The sequence below is a fragment of the Pristiophorus japonicus genome, chromosome 8, assembly GCF_044704955.1.
Source record: "Pristiophorus japonicus isolate sPriJap1 chromosome 8, sPriJap1.hap1, whole genome shotgun sequence".
Taxonomy (NCBI): Eukaryota; Metazoa; Chordata; class Chondrichthyes; family Pristiophoridae; genus Pristiophorus; species Pristiophorus japonicus.
The window spans coordinates 170,570,613-170,583,511 of NC_091984.1; the positions used below are offsets into that span (position 1 = coordinate 170,570,613).

The 12,899-nt window shown below is 46.2% G+C and overlaps 7 non-coding genes across 7 annotated transcripts; all 7 read right to left on the minus strand.

The window, feature by feature from the left end:
* Positions 1 to 99: 99 nt before the first annotated feature.
* Positions 100 to 181, minus strand: trnal-uag (transfer RNA leucine (anticodon UAG)). The gene has a single exon. It is a non-coding gene; the product is annotated as a tRNA-Leu (tRNA).
* A 1,846-nt stretch (positions 182 to 2,027) lies between these two features.
* Positions 2,028 to 2,109, minus strand: trnal-uag (transfer RNA leucine (anticodon UAG)). The gene has a single exon. It is a non-coding gene; the product is annotated as a tRNA-Leu (tRNA).
* A 1,846-nt stretch (positions 2,110 to 3,955) lies between these two features.
* On the minus strand, positions 3,956 to 4,037 carry trnal-uag (transfer RNA leucine (anticodon UAG)). The gene has a single exon. It is a non-coding gene; the product is annotated as a tRNA-Leu (tRNA).
* A 1,846-nt stretch (positions 4,038 to 5,883) lies between these two features.
* Positions 5,884 to 5,965, minus strand: trnal-uag (transfer RNA leucine (anticodon UAG)). The gene has a single exon. It is a non-coding gene; the product is annotated as a tRNA-Leu (tRNA).
* Positions 5,966 to 7,811: 1,846 nt separating this feature from the next.
* trnal-uag (transfer RNA leucine (anticodon UAG)) lies at positions 7,812 to 7,893 on the minus strand. The gene has a single exon. It is a non-coding gene; the product is annotated as a tRNA-Leu (tRNA).
* Positions 7,894 to 9,739: 1,846 nt separating this feature from the next.
* trnal-uag (transfer RNA leucine (anticodon UAG)) lies at positions 9,740 to 9,821 on the minus strand. Its single transcript has one exon. It is a non-coding gene; the product is annotated as a tRNA-Leu (tRNA).
* A 1,847-nt stretch (positions 9,822 to 11,668) lies between these two features.
* On the minus strand, positions 11,669 to 11,750 carry trnal-uag (transfer RNA leucine (anticodon UAG)). The gene has a single exon. It is a non-coding gene; the product is annotated as a tRNA-Leu (tRNA).
* Positions 11,751 to 12,899: the final 1,149 nt, after the last annotated feature.

Consider the following 12,899-nt stretch of genomic DNA (forward strand, 5'->3'; position numbering starts at 1 on the left):
TCAAACACCTCAACGGTATTCAACAAACTCAAGGCACTGCTCACAGAGCGACTTGCTTTCCCCTCACCAAAATTGGCAAATATTACACGCCACAAATTCTGGCAGCGGTGGGATTCGAACCCACGCCTCCGAAGAGATTGGAGCCTAAATCCAGCGCCTTAGACCACTCGGCCACGCTACCACTGAAAGCTGCTCCCGTTTTGAAAGCAATGACGAGTGAGTGAGCTGTGAATTTGCCTTGCGAAAGGTTAGAATAAAGGAAATTAAAGTCGTCGACGGTAAATTCTCGATAACCGATTTTGCAATACACAGGTCGGAGGAACCGAATTGTCCACAGGACACTACCAGTAATTAGATGCATGTTGGAACAAACTAGTTATAACTTCCATTCAATATTTATTCCTATATCAACATCACTGAAAAAACCGGATTATCTGGTCATGATCATATTGCTGTTTGTGGGATCTTGCTGTGCGCAAATTTGCTGTCGACTTTTCTACATTATAACAGTGCCTCCACTTTACAAATACTTCATTGGCTGTAAAGCGCTTTGTAGGTCCTGAGCTCGTGAAATGAACGATTGTGCTGCTGCTCAGTTAGTGTGCGGAATTTGGAGCACATTTTTCTCACCTTGCTCTGCCCGTTGTCAGGCTGGCCGAGTGGTATAAGGTGCCAGACTCAAGGACTATAATCTTTGCCTTACCGAAGGTTGCTGTATTCTGGTCCCTTTCTAGGTGCGTGGGTTGGAATCCCACTTCTGACATTACCTTTTTATCCACACAAATGCAGCAAGCTTCAAAAAAGCCTGCTCAACTGGCCTTCAATTTGCAAGTGGCCACCTCGCACACCTCAACGGTATCGCCGTTATCCGACAAACTGAAGGACCCACCACTCACAAACCAACTTTTCTTCCTCTCTAAACTTATCACAACCTCACGCTCTTCTCGGGGATAAGGCTTCAAATCACGCTTCTCCTTTCAACCCTTTGCCACACGAAAAAGCAGCACACTCAGAGCATTACATTGTTACCCTCCCGCGTTGCTGAATTCCACATTGTTTTCTTGTACTGTGGCTTTCAACCCCGGTGGTGTTTCTCAGAACAGGGCAGCAGAGTCAAAGAATGGGACTTCTTCCACACAAAGGCTTCTGAATTGTGCTCTGTTACTCAGAGAATGACTTCCACTGTTACTTCTGACATTAACATTTTGCCAGAGCCAAGCGAATCAGGCACCAACACGTAAAAGTTGCCACAATCGATGCCTTTGTGGACTGAGCCTTTCAGGTGGCAACGCTCAGACTGATGCTTCAGGCCAAGGGCACAATAGCTGCAGAGCACCTTGTTTCCCGTCACAGAGCTGGGAGATCCTGGTGACTTTCTGGGGCGCAGGACTCCAAATAGCACTTGCCACATCAATGTATTGTGTGAATTGAAAAAGCCCGCGAATGAGAGACTGAAATGTCCTGCTTGGAACTACTGTTGGATTGTGCTTTGTTGTTGAAGGGCTTGCGTTTGAACGTCAGCTCTGCTGCTTATGTTTTGTCAGGCTGAGCAAGCAGAATTGTAGGATGTTACCCGCTAGATTGGAAAATGCGAGTTGTTGGGAGATATCTGTGCGTATGAATATTGGTTGAATTGTAGAGATAATGAACTTAATGACTAGCACTGCCTGATAAGACACGCAGTAAGAATGAATGGGAGTTTGTGTGAAGTTGAAACACATTTTTCTGGAGCTGCTGTGCCCAGTTGTCAGGATGGCTGAGTGGAGTAAGGTGCCAGAATCAAGGACTGTTAATCCTTACCTGATCAAAGGTTGGCGAATTCTGGTCCTTTTCTTGGGCCATGGGTTGCACTCCCACCTCTGACATGTCATTTTTACCCACACAAATGCAGCCAGCGTCAAAATGCTTTCAATTTGCAAGTGGCCACGTCAAACACCTCAACGGTATTCAACAAACTCAAGGCACTGCTCACAGAGCGACTTGCTTTCCCCTCACCAAAATTGGCAAATATTACACGCCACAAATTCTGGCAGCGGTGGGATTCGAACCCACGCCTCCGAAGAGATTGGAGCCTAAATCCAGCGCCTTAGACCACTCGGCCACGCTACCACTGAAAGCTGCTCCCGTTTTGAAAGCAATGACGAGTGAGTGAGCTGTGAATTTGCCTTGCGAAAGGTTAGAATAAAGGAAATTAAAGTCGTCGACGGTAAATTCTCGATAACCGATTTTGCAATACACAGGTCGGAGGAACCGAAATGTCCACAGGACACTACCAGTAATTAGATGCATGTTGGAACAAACTAGTTATAACTTCCATTCAATATTTATTCCTATATCAACATCACTGAAAAAACCGGATTATCTGGTCATGATCATATTGCTGTTTGTGGGATCTTGCTGTGCGCAAATTTGCTGTCGCCTTTTCTACATTATAACAGTGCCTCCACTTTACAAATACTTCATTGGCTGTAAAGCGCTTTGTAGGTCCTGAGCTCGTGAAATGAACGATTGTGCTGCTGCTCAGTTAGTGTGCGGAATTTGGAGCACATTTTTCTCACCTTGCTCTGCCCGTTGTCAGGCTGGCCGAGTGGTATAAGGTGCCAGACTCAAGGACTATAATCTTTGCCTTACCGAAGGTTGCTGTATTCTGGTCCCTTTCTAGGTGCGTGGGTTGGAATCCCACTTCTGACATTACCTTTTTATCCACACAAATGCAGCAAGCTTCAAAAAAGCCTGCTCAACTGGCCTTCAATTTGCAAGTGGCCACCTCGCACACCTCAACGGTATCGCCGTTATCCGACAAACTGAAGGACCCACCACTCACAAACCAACTTTTCTTCCTCTCTAAACTTATCACAACCTCACGTTCTTCTCGGGGATAAGGCTTCAAATCACGCTTCTCCTTTCAACCCTTTGCCACACGAAAAAGCAGCACACTCAGAGCATTACATTGTTACCCTCCCGCGTTGCTGAATTCCACATTGTTTTCTTGTACTGTGGCTTTCAACCCCGGTGGTGTTTCTCAGAACAGGGCAGCAGAGTCAAAGAATGGGACTTCTTCCACACAAAGGCTTCTGAATTGTGCTCTGTTACTCAGAGAATGACTTCCACTGTTACTTCTGACATTAACATTTTGCCAGAGCCAAGCGAATCAGGCACCAACACGTAAAAGTTGCCACAATCGATGCCTTTGTGGACTGAGCCTTTCAGGTGGCAACGCTCAGACTGATGCTTCAGGCCAAGGGCACAATAGCTGCAGAGCACCTTGTTTCCCGTCACAGAGCTGGGAGATCCTGGTGACTTTCTGGGGCGCAGGACTCCAAATAGCACTTGCCACATCAATGTATTGTGTGAATTGAAAAAGCCCGCGAATGAGAGACTGAAATGTCCTGCTTGGAACTACTGTTGGATTGTGCTTTGTTGTTGAAGGGCTTGCGTTTGAACGTCAGCTCTGCTGCTTATGTTTTGTCAGGCTGAGCAAGCAGAATTGTAGGATGTTACCCGCTAGATTGGAAAATGCGAGTTGTTGGGAGATATCTGTGCGTATGAATATTGGTTGAATTGTAGAGATAATGAACTTAATGACTAGCACTGCCTGATAAGACACGCAGTAAGAATGAATGGGAGTTTGTGTGAAGTTGAAACACATTTTTCTGGAGCTGCTGTGCCCAGTTGTCAGGATGGCTGAGTGGAGTAAGGTGCCAGAATCAAGGACTGTTAATCCTTACCTGATCAAAGGTTGGCGAATTCTGGTCCTTTTCTTGGGCCATGGGTTGCACTCCCACCTTTGACATGTCATTTTTACCCACACAAATGCAGCCAGCGTCAAAATGCTTTCAATTTGCAAGTGGCCACGTCAAACACCTCAACGGTATTCAACAAACTCAAGGCACTGCTCACAGAGCGACTTGCTTTCCCCTCACCAAAATTGGCAAATATTACACGCCACAAATTCTGGCAGCGGTGGGATTCGAACCCACGCCTCCGAAGAGATTGGAGCCTAAATCCAGCGCCTTAGACCACTCGGCCACGCTACCACTGAAAGCTGCTCCCGTTTTGAAAGCAATGACGAGTGAGTGAGCTGTGAATTTGCCTTGCGAAAGGTTAGAATAAAGGAAATTAAAGTCGTCGACGGTAAATTCTCGATAACCGATTTTGCAATACACAGGTCGGAGGAACCGAAATGTCCACAGGACACTACCAGTAATTAGATGCATGTTGGAACAAACTAGTTATAACTTCCATTCAATATTTATTCCTATATCAACATCACTGAAAAAACCGGATTATCTGGTCATGATCATATTGCTGTTTGTGGGATCTTGCTGTGCGCAAATTTGCTGTCGCCTTTTCTACATTATAACAGTGCCTCCACTTTACAAATACTTCATTGGCTGTAAAGCGCTTTGTAGGTCCTGAGCTCGTGAAATGAACGATTGTGCTGCTGCTCAGTTAGTGTGCGGAATTTGGAGCACATTTTTCTCACCTTGCTCTGCCCGTTGTCAGGCTGGCCGAGTGGTATAAGGTGCCAGACTCAAGGACTATAATCTTTGCCTTACCGAAGGTTGCTGTATTCTGGTCCCTTTCTAGGTGCGTGGGTTGGAATCCCACTTCTGACATTACCTTTTTATCCACACAAATGCAGCAAGCTTCAAAAAAGCCTGCTCAACTGGCCTTCAATTTGCAAGTGGCCACCTCGCACACCTCAACGGTATCGCCGTTATCCGACAAACTGAAGGACCCACCACTCACAAACCAACTTTTCTTCCTCTCTAAACTTATCACAACCTCACGTTCTTCTCGGGGATAAGGCTTCAAATCACGCTTCTCCTTTCAACCCTTTGCCACACGAAAAAGCAGCACACTCAGAGCATTACATTGTTACCCTCCCGCGTTGCTGAATTCCACATTGTTTTCTTGTACTGTGGCTTTCAACCCCGGTGGTGTTTCTCAGAACAGGGCAGCAGAGTCAAAGAATGGGACTTCTTCCACACAAAGGCTTCTGAATTGTGCTCTGTTACTCAGAGAATGACTTCCACTGTTACTTCTGACATTAACATTTTGCCAGAGCCAAGCGAATCAGGCACCAACACGTAAAAGTTGCCACAATCGATGCCTTTGTGGACTGAGCCTTTCAGGTGGCAACGCTCAGACTGATGCTTCAGGCCAAGGGCACAATAGCTGCAGAGCACCTTGTTTCCCGTCACAGAGCTGGGAGATCCTGGTGACTTTCTGGGGCGCAGGACTCCAAATAGCACTTGCCACATCAATGTATTGTGTGAATTGAAAAAGCCCGCGAATGAGAGACTGAAATGTCCTGCTTGGAACTACTGTTGGATTGTGCTTTGTTGTTGAAGGGCTTGCGTTTGAACGTCAGCTCTGCTGCTTATGTTTTGTCAGGCTGAGCAAGCAAAATTGTAGGATGTTACCCGCTAGATTGGAAAATGCGAGTTGTTGGGAGATATCTGTGCGTATGAATATTGGTTGAATTGTAGAGATAATGAACTTAATGACTAGCACTGCCTGATAAGACACGCAGTAAGAATGAATGGGAGTTTGTGTGAAGTTGAAACACATTTTTCTGGAGCTGCTGTGCCCAGTTGTCAGGATGGCTGAGTGGAGTAAGGTGCCAGAATCAAGGACTGTTAATCCTTACCTGATCAAAGGTTGGCGAATTCTGGTCCTTTTCTTGGGCCATGGGTTGCACTCCCACCTCTGACATGTCATTTTTACCCACACAAATGCAGCCAGCGTCAAAATGCTTTCAATTTGCAAGTGGCCACGTCAAACACCTCAACGGTATTCAACAAACTCAAGGCACTGCTCACAGAGCGACTTGCTTTCCCCTCACCAAAATTGGCAAATATTACACGCCACAAATTCTGGCAGCGGTGGGATTCGAACCCACGCCTCCGAAGAGATTGGAGCCTAAATCCAGCGCCTTAGACCACTCGGCCACGCTACCACTGAAAGCTGCTCCCGTTTTGAAAGCAATGACGAGTGAGTGAGCTGTGAATTTGCCTTGCGAAAGGTTAGAATAAAGGAAATTAAAGTCGTCGACGGTAAATTCTCGATAACCGATTTTGCAATACACAGGTCGGAGGAACCGAAATGTCCACAGGACACTACCAGTAATTAGATGCATGTTGGAACAAACTAGTTATAACTTCCATTCAATATTTATTCCTATATCAACATCACTGAAAAAACCGGATTATCTGGTCATGATCATATTGCTGTTTGTGGGATCTTGCTGTGCGCAAATTTGCTGTCGCCTTTTCTACATTATAACAGTGCCTCCACTTTACAAATACTTCATTGGCTGTAAAGCGCTTTGTAGGTCCTGAGCTCGTGAAATGAACGATTGTGCTGCTGCTCAGTTAGTGTGCGGAATTTGGAGCACATTTTTCTCACCTTGCTCTGCCCGTTGTCAGGCTGGCCGAGTGGTATAAGGTGCCAGACTCAAGGACTATAATCTTTGCCTTACCGAAGGTTGCTGTATTCTGGTCCCTTTCTAGGTGCGTGGGTTGGAATCCCACTTCTGACATTACCTTTTTATCCACACAAATGCAGCAAGCTTCAAAAAAGCCTGCTCAACTGGCCTTCAATTTGCAAGTGGCCACCTCGCACACCTCAACGGTATCGCCGTTATCCGACAAACTGAAGGACCCACCACTCACAAACCAACTTTTCTTCCTCTCTAAACTTATCACAACCTCACGTTCTTCTCGGGGATAAGGCTTCAAATCACGCTTCTCCTTTCAACCCTTTGCCACACGAAAAAGCAGCACACTCAGAGCATTACATTGTTACCCTCCCGCGTTGCTGAATTCCACATTGTTTTCTTGTACTGTGGCTTTCAACCCCGGTGGTGTTTCTCAGAACAGGGCAGCAGAGTCAAAGAATGGGACTTCTTCCACACAAAGGCTTCTGAATTGTGCTCTGTTACTCAGAGAATGACTTCCACTGTTACTTCTGACATTAACATTTTGCCAGAGCCAAGCGAATCAGGCACCAACACGTAAAAGTTGCCACAATCGATGCCTTTGTGGACTGAGCCTTTCAGGTGGCAACGCTCAGACTGATGCTTCAGGCCAAGGGCACAATAGCTGCAGAGCACCTTGTTTCCCGTCACAGAGCTGGGAGATCCTGGTGACTTTCTGGGGCGCAGGACTCCAAATAGCACTTGCCACATCAATGTATTGTGTGAATTGAAAAAGCCCGCGAATGAGAGACTGAAATGTCCTGCTTGGAACTACTGTTGGATTGTGCTTTGTTGTTGAAGGGCTTGCGTTTGAACGTCAGCTCTGCTGCTTATGTTTTGTCAGGCTGAGCAAGCAGAATTGTAGGATGTTACCCGCTAGATTGGAAAATGCGAGTTGTTGGGAGATATCTGTGCGTATGAATATTGGTTGAATTGTAGAGATAATGAACTTAATGACTAGCACTGCCTGATAAGACACGCAGTAAGAATGAATGGGAGTTTGTGTGAAGTTGAAACACATTTTTCTGGAGCTGCTGTGCCCAGTTGTCAGGATGGCTGAGTGGAGTAAGGTGCCAGAATCAAGGACTGTTAATCCTTACCTGACCAAAGGTTGGCGAATTCTGGTCCTTTTCTTGGGCCATGGGTTGCACTCCCACCTCTGACATGTCATTTTTACCCACACAAATGCAGCCAGCGTCAAAAGGCTTTCAATTTGCAAGTGGCCACGTCAAACACCTCAACGGTATTCAGCAAACTCAAGGCACTGCTCACAGAGCGACTTGCTTTCCCCTCACCAAAATTGGCAAATATTACACGCCACAAATTCTGGCAGCGGTGGGATTCGAACCCACGCCTCCGAAGAGATTGGAGCCTAAATCCAGCGCCTTAGACCACTCGGCCACGCTACCACTGAAAGCTGCTCCCGTTTTGAAAGCAATGACGAGTGAGTGAGCTGTGAATTTGCCTTGCGAAAGGTTAGAATAAAGGAAATTAAAGTCGTCGACGGTAAATTCTCGATAACCGATTTTGCAATACACAGGTCGGAGGAACCGAAATGTCCACAGGACACTACCAGTAATTAGATGCATGTTGGAACAAACTAGTTATAACTTCCATTCAATATTTATTCCTATATCAACATCACTGAAAAAACCGGATTATCTGGTCATGATCATATTGCTGTTTGTGGGATCTTGCTGTGCGCAAATTTGCTGGCGCCTTTTCTACATTATAACAGTGCCTCCACTTTACAAATACTTCATTGGCTGTAAAGCGCTTTGTAGGTCCTGAGCTCGTGAAATGAACGATTGTGCTGCTGCTCAGTTAGTGTGCGGAATTTGGAGCACATTTTTCTCACCTTGCTCTGCCCGTTGTCAGGCTGGCCGAGTGGTATAAGGTGCCAGACTCAAGGACTATAATCTTTGCCTTACCGAAGGTTGCTGTATTCTGGTCCCTTTCTAGGTGCGTGGGTTGGAATCCCACTTCTGACATTACCTTTTTATCCACACAAATGCAGCAAGCTTCAAAAAAGCCTGCTCAACTGGCCTTCAATTTGCAAGTGGCCACCTCGCACACCTCAACGGTATCGCCGTTATCCGACAAACTGAAGGACCCACCACTCACAAACCAACTTTTCTTCCTCTCTAAACTTATCACAACCTCACGCTCTTCTCGGGGATAAGGCTTCAAATCACGCTTCTCCTTTCAACCCTTTGCCACACGAAAAAGCAGCACACTCAGAGCATTACATTGTTACCCTCCCGCGTTGCTGAATTCCACATTGTTTTCTTGTACTGTGGCTTTCAACCCCGGTGGTGTTTCTCAGAACAGGGCAGCAGAGTCAAAGAATGGGACTTCTTCCACACAAAGGCTTCTGAATTGTGCTCTGTTACTCAGAGAATGACTTCCACTGTTACTTCTGACATTAACATTTTGCCAGAGCCAAGCGAATCAGGCACCAACACGTAAAAGTTGCCACAATCGATGCCTTTGTGGACTGAGCCTTTCAGGTGGCAACGCTCAGACTGATGCTTCAGGCCAAGGGCACAATAGCTGCAGAGCACCTTGTTTCCCGTCACAGAGCTGGGAGATCCTGGTGACTTTCTGGGGCGCAGGACTCCAAATAGCACTTGCCACATCAATGTATTGTGTGAATTGAAAAAGCCCGCGAATGAGAGACTGAAATGTCCTGCTTGGAACTACTGTTGGATTGTGCTTTGTTGTTGAAGGGCTTGCGTTTGAACGTCAGCTCTGCTGCTTATGTTTTGTCAGGCTGAGCAAGCAGAATTGTAGGATGTTACCCGCTAGATTGGAAAATGCGAGTTGTTGGGAGATATCTGTGCGTATGAATATTGGTTGAATTGTAGAGATAATGAACTTAATGACTAGCACTGCCTGATAAGACACGCAGTAAGAATGAATGGGAGTTTGTGTGAAGTTGAAACACATTTTTCTGGAGCTGCTGTGCCCAGTTGTCAGGATGGCTGAGTGGAGTAAGGTGCCAGAATCAAGGACTGTTAATCCTTACCTGACCAAAGGTTGGCGAATTCTGGTCCTTTTCTTGGGCCATGGGTTGCACTCCCACCTCTGACATGTCATTTTTACCCACACAAATGCAGCCAGCGTCAAAATGCTTTCAATTTGCAAGTGGCCACGTCAAACACCTCAACGGTATTCAACAAACTCAAGGCACTGCTCACAGAGCGACTTGCTTTCCCCTCACCAAAATTGGCAAATATTACACGCCACAAATTCTGGCAGCGGTGGGATTCGAACCCACGCCTCCGAAGAGATTGGAGCCTAAATCCAGCGCCTTAGACCACTCGGCCACGCTACCACTGAAAGCGGCTCCCGTTTTGAAAGCAATGACGAGCGAGTGAGCTGTGAATTTGCCTTGCGAAAAGGTTAGAATAAAGGAAATTAAAGTCGTCGACGGTAAATTCTCGATAACCGATTTTGCAATACACAGGTCGGAGGAACCGAAATGTCCACAGGACACTACCAGTAATTAGATGCATGTTGGAACAAACTAGTTATAACTTCCATTCAATATTTATTCCTATATCAACATCACTGAAAAAACCGGATTATCTGGTCATGATCATATTGCTGTTTGTGGGATCTTGCTGTGCGCAAATTTGCTGGCGCCTTTTCTACATTATAACAGTGCCTCCACTTTACAAATACTTCATTGGCTGTAAAGCGCTTTGTAGGTCCTGAGCTCGTGAAATGAACGATTGTGCTGCTGCTCAGTTAGTGTGCGGAATTTGGAGCACATTTTTCTCACCTTGCTCTGCCCGTTGTCAGGCTGGCCGAGTGGTATAAGGTGCCAGACTCAAGGACTATAATCTTTGCCTTACCGAAGGTTGCTGTATTCTGGTCCCTTTCTAGGTGCGTGGGTTGGAATCCCACTTCTGACATTACCTTTTTATCCACACAAATGCAGCAAGCTTCAAAAAAGCCTGCTCAACTGGCCTTCAATTTGCAAGTGGCCACCTCGCACACCTCAACGGTATCGCCGTTATCCGACAAACTGAAGGACCCACCACTCACAAACCAACTTTTCTTCCTCTCTAAACTTATCACAACCTCACGCTCTTCTCGGGGATAAGGCTTCAAATCACGCTTCTCCTTTCAACCCTTTGCCACACGAAAAAGCAGCACACTCAGAGCATTACATTGTTACCCTCCCGCGTTGCTGAATTCCACATTGTTTTCTTGTACTGTGGCTTTCAACCCCGGTGGTGTTTCTCAGAACAGGGCAGCAGAGTCAAAGAATGGGACTTCTTCCACACAAAGGCTTCTGAATTGTGCTCTGTTACTCAGAGAATGACTTCCACTGTTACTTCTGACATTAACATTTTGCCAGAGCCAAGCGAATCAGGCACCAACACGTAAAAGTTGCCACAATCGATGCCTTTGTGGACTGAGCCTTTCAGGTGGCAACGCTCAGACTGATGCTTCAGGCCAAGGGCACAATAGCTGCAGAGCACCTTGTTTCCCGTCACAGAGCTGGGAGATCCTGGTGACTTTCTGGGGCGCAGGACTCCAAATAGCACTTGCCACATCAATGTATTGTGTGAATTGAAAAAGCCCGCGAATGAGAGACTGAAATGTCCTGCTTGGAACTACTGTTGGATTGTGCTTTGTTGTTGAAGGGCTTGCGTTTGAACGTCAGCTCTGCTGCTTATGTTTTGTCAGGCTGAGCAAGCAGAATTGTAGGATGTTACCCGCTAGATTGGAAAATGCGAGTTGTTGGGAGATATCTGTGCGTATGAATATTGGTTGAATTGTAGAGATAATGAACTTAATGACTAGCACTGCCTGATAAGACACGCAGTAAGAATGAATGGGAGTTTGTGTGAAGTTGAAACACATTTTTCTGGAGCTGCTGTGCCCAGTTGTCAGGATGGCTGAGTGGAGTAAGGTGCCAGAATCAAGGACTGTTAATCCTTACCTGATCAAAGGTTGGCGAATTCTGGTCCTTTTCTTGGGCCATGGGTTGCACTCCCACCTCTGACATGTCATTTTTACCCACACAAATGCAGCCAGCGTCAAAAGGCTTTCAATTTGCAAGTGGCCACGTCAAACACCTCAACGGTATTCAACAAACTCAAGGCACTGCTCACAGAGCGACTTGCTTTCCCCTCACCAAAATTGGCAAATATTACACGCCACAAATTCTGGCAGCGGTGGGATTCGAACCCACGCCTCCGAAGAGATTGGAGCCTAAATCCAGCGCCTTAGACCACTCGGCCACGCTACCACTGAAAGCTACTCCCGTTTTGAAAGCAATGACGAGTGAGTGAGCTGTGAATTTGCCTTGCGAAAAGGTTAGAATAAAGGAAATTAAAGTCGTCGACGGTAAATTCTCGATAACCGATTTTGCAATACACAGGTCGGAGGAACCGAAATGTCCACAGGACACTACCAGTAATTAGATGCATGTTGGAACAAACTAGTTATAACTTCCATTCAATATTTATTCCTATATCAACATCACTGAAAAAACCGGATTATCTGGTCATGATCATATTGCTGTTTGTGGGATCTTGCTGTGCGCAAATTTGCTGTCGCCTTTTCTACATTATAACAGTGCCTCCACTTTACAAATACTTCATTGGCTGTAAAGCGCTTTGTAGGTCCTGAGCTCGTGAAATGAACGATTGTGCTGCTGCTCAGTTAGTGTGCGGAATTTGGAGCACATTTTTCTCACCTTGCTCTGCCCGTTGTCAGGCTGGCCGAGTGGTATAAGGTGCCAGACTCAAGGACTATAATCTTTGCCTTACCGAAGGTTGCTGTATTCTGGTCCCTTTCTAGGTGCGTGGGTTGGAATCCCACTTCTGACATTACCTTTTTATCCACACAAATGCAGCAAGCTTCAAAAAAGCCTGCTCAACTGGCCTTCAATTTGCAAGTGGCCACCTCGCACACCTCAACGGTATCGCCGTTATCCGACAAACTGAAGGACCCACCACTCACAAACCAACTTTTCTTCCTCTCTAAACTTATCACAACCTCACGTTCTTCTCGGGGATAAGGCTTCAAATCACGCTTCTCCTTTCAACCCTTTGCCACACGAAAAAGCAGCACACTCAGAGCATTACATTGTTACCCTCCCGCGTTGCTGAATTCCACATTGTTTTCTTGTACTGTGGCTTTCAACCCCGGTGGTGTTTCTCAGAACAGGGCAGCAGAGTCAAAGAATGGGACTTCTTCCACACAAAGGCTTCTGAATTGTGCTCTGTTACTCAGAGAATGACTTCCACTGTTACTTCTGACATTAACATTTTGCCAGAGCCAAGCGAATCAGGCACCAACACGTAAAAGTTGCCACAATCGATGCCTTTGTGGACTGAGCCTTTCAGGTGGCAACGCTCAGACTGATGCTTCAGGCCAAGGGCACAATAGCTGC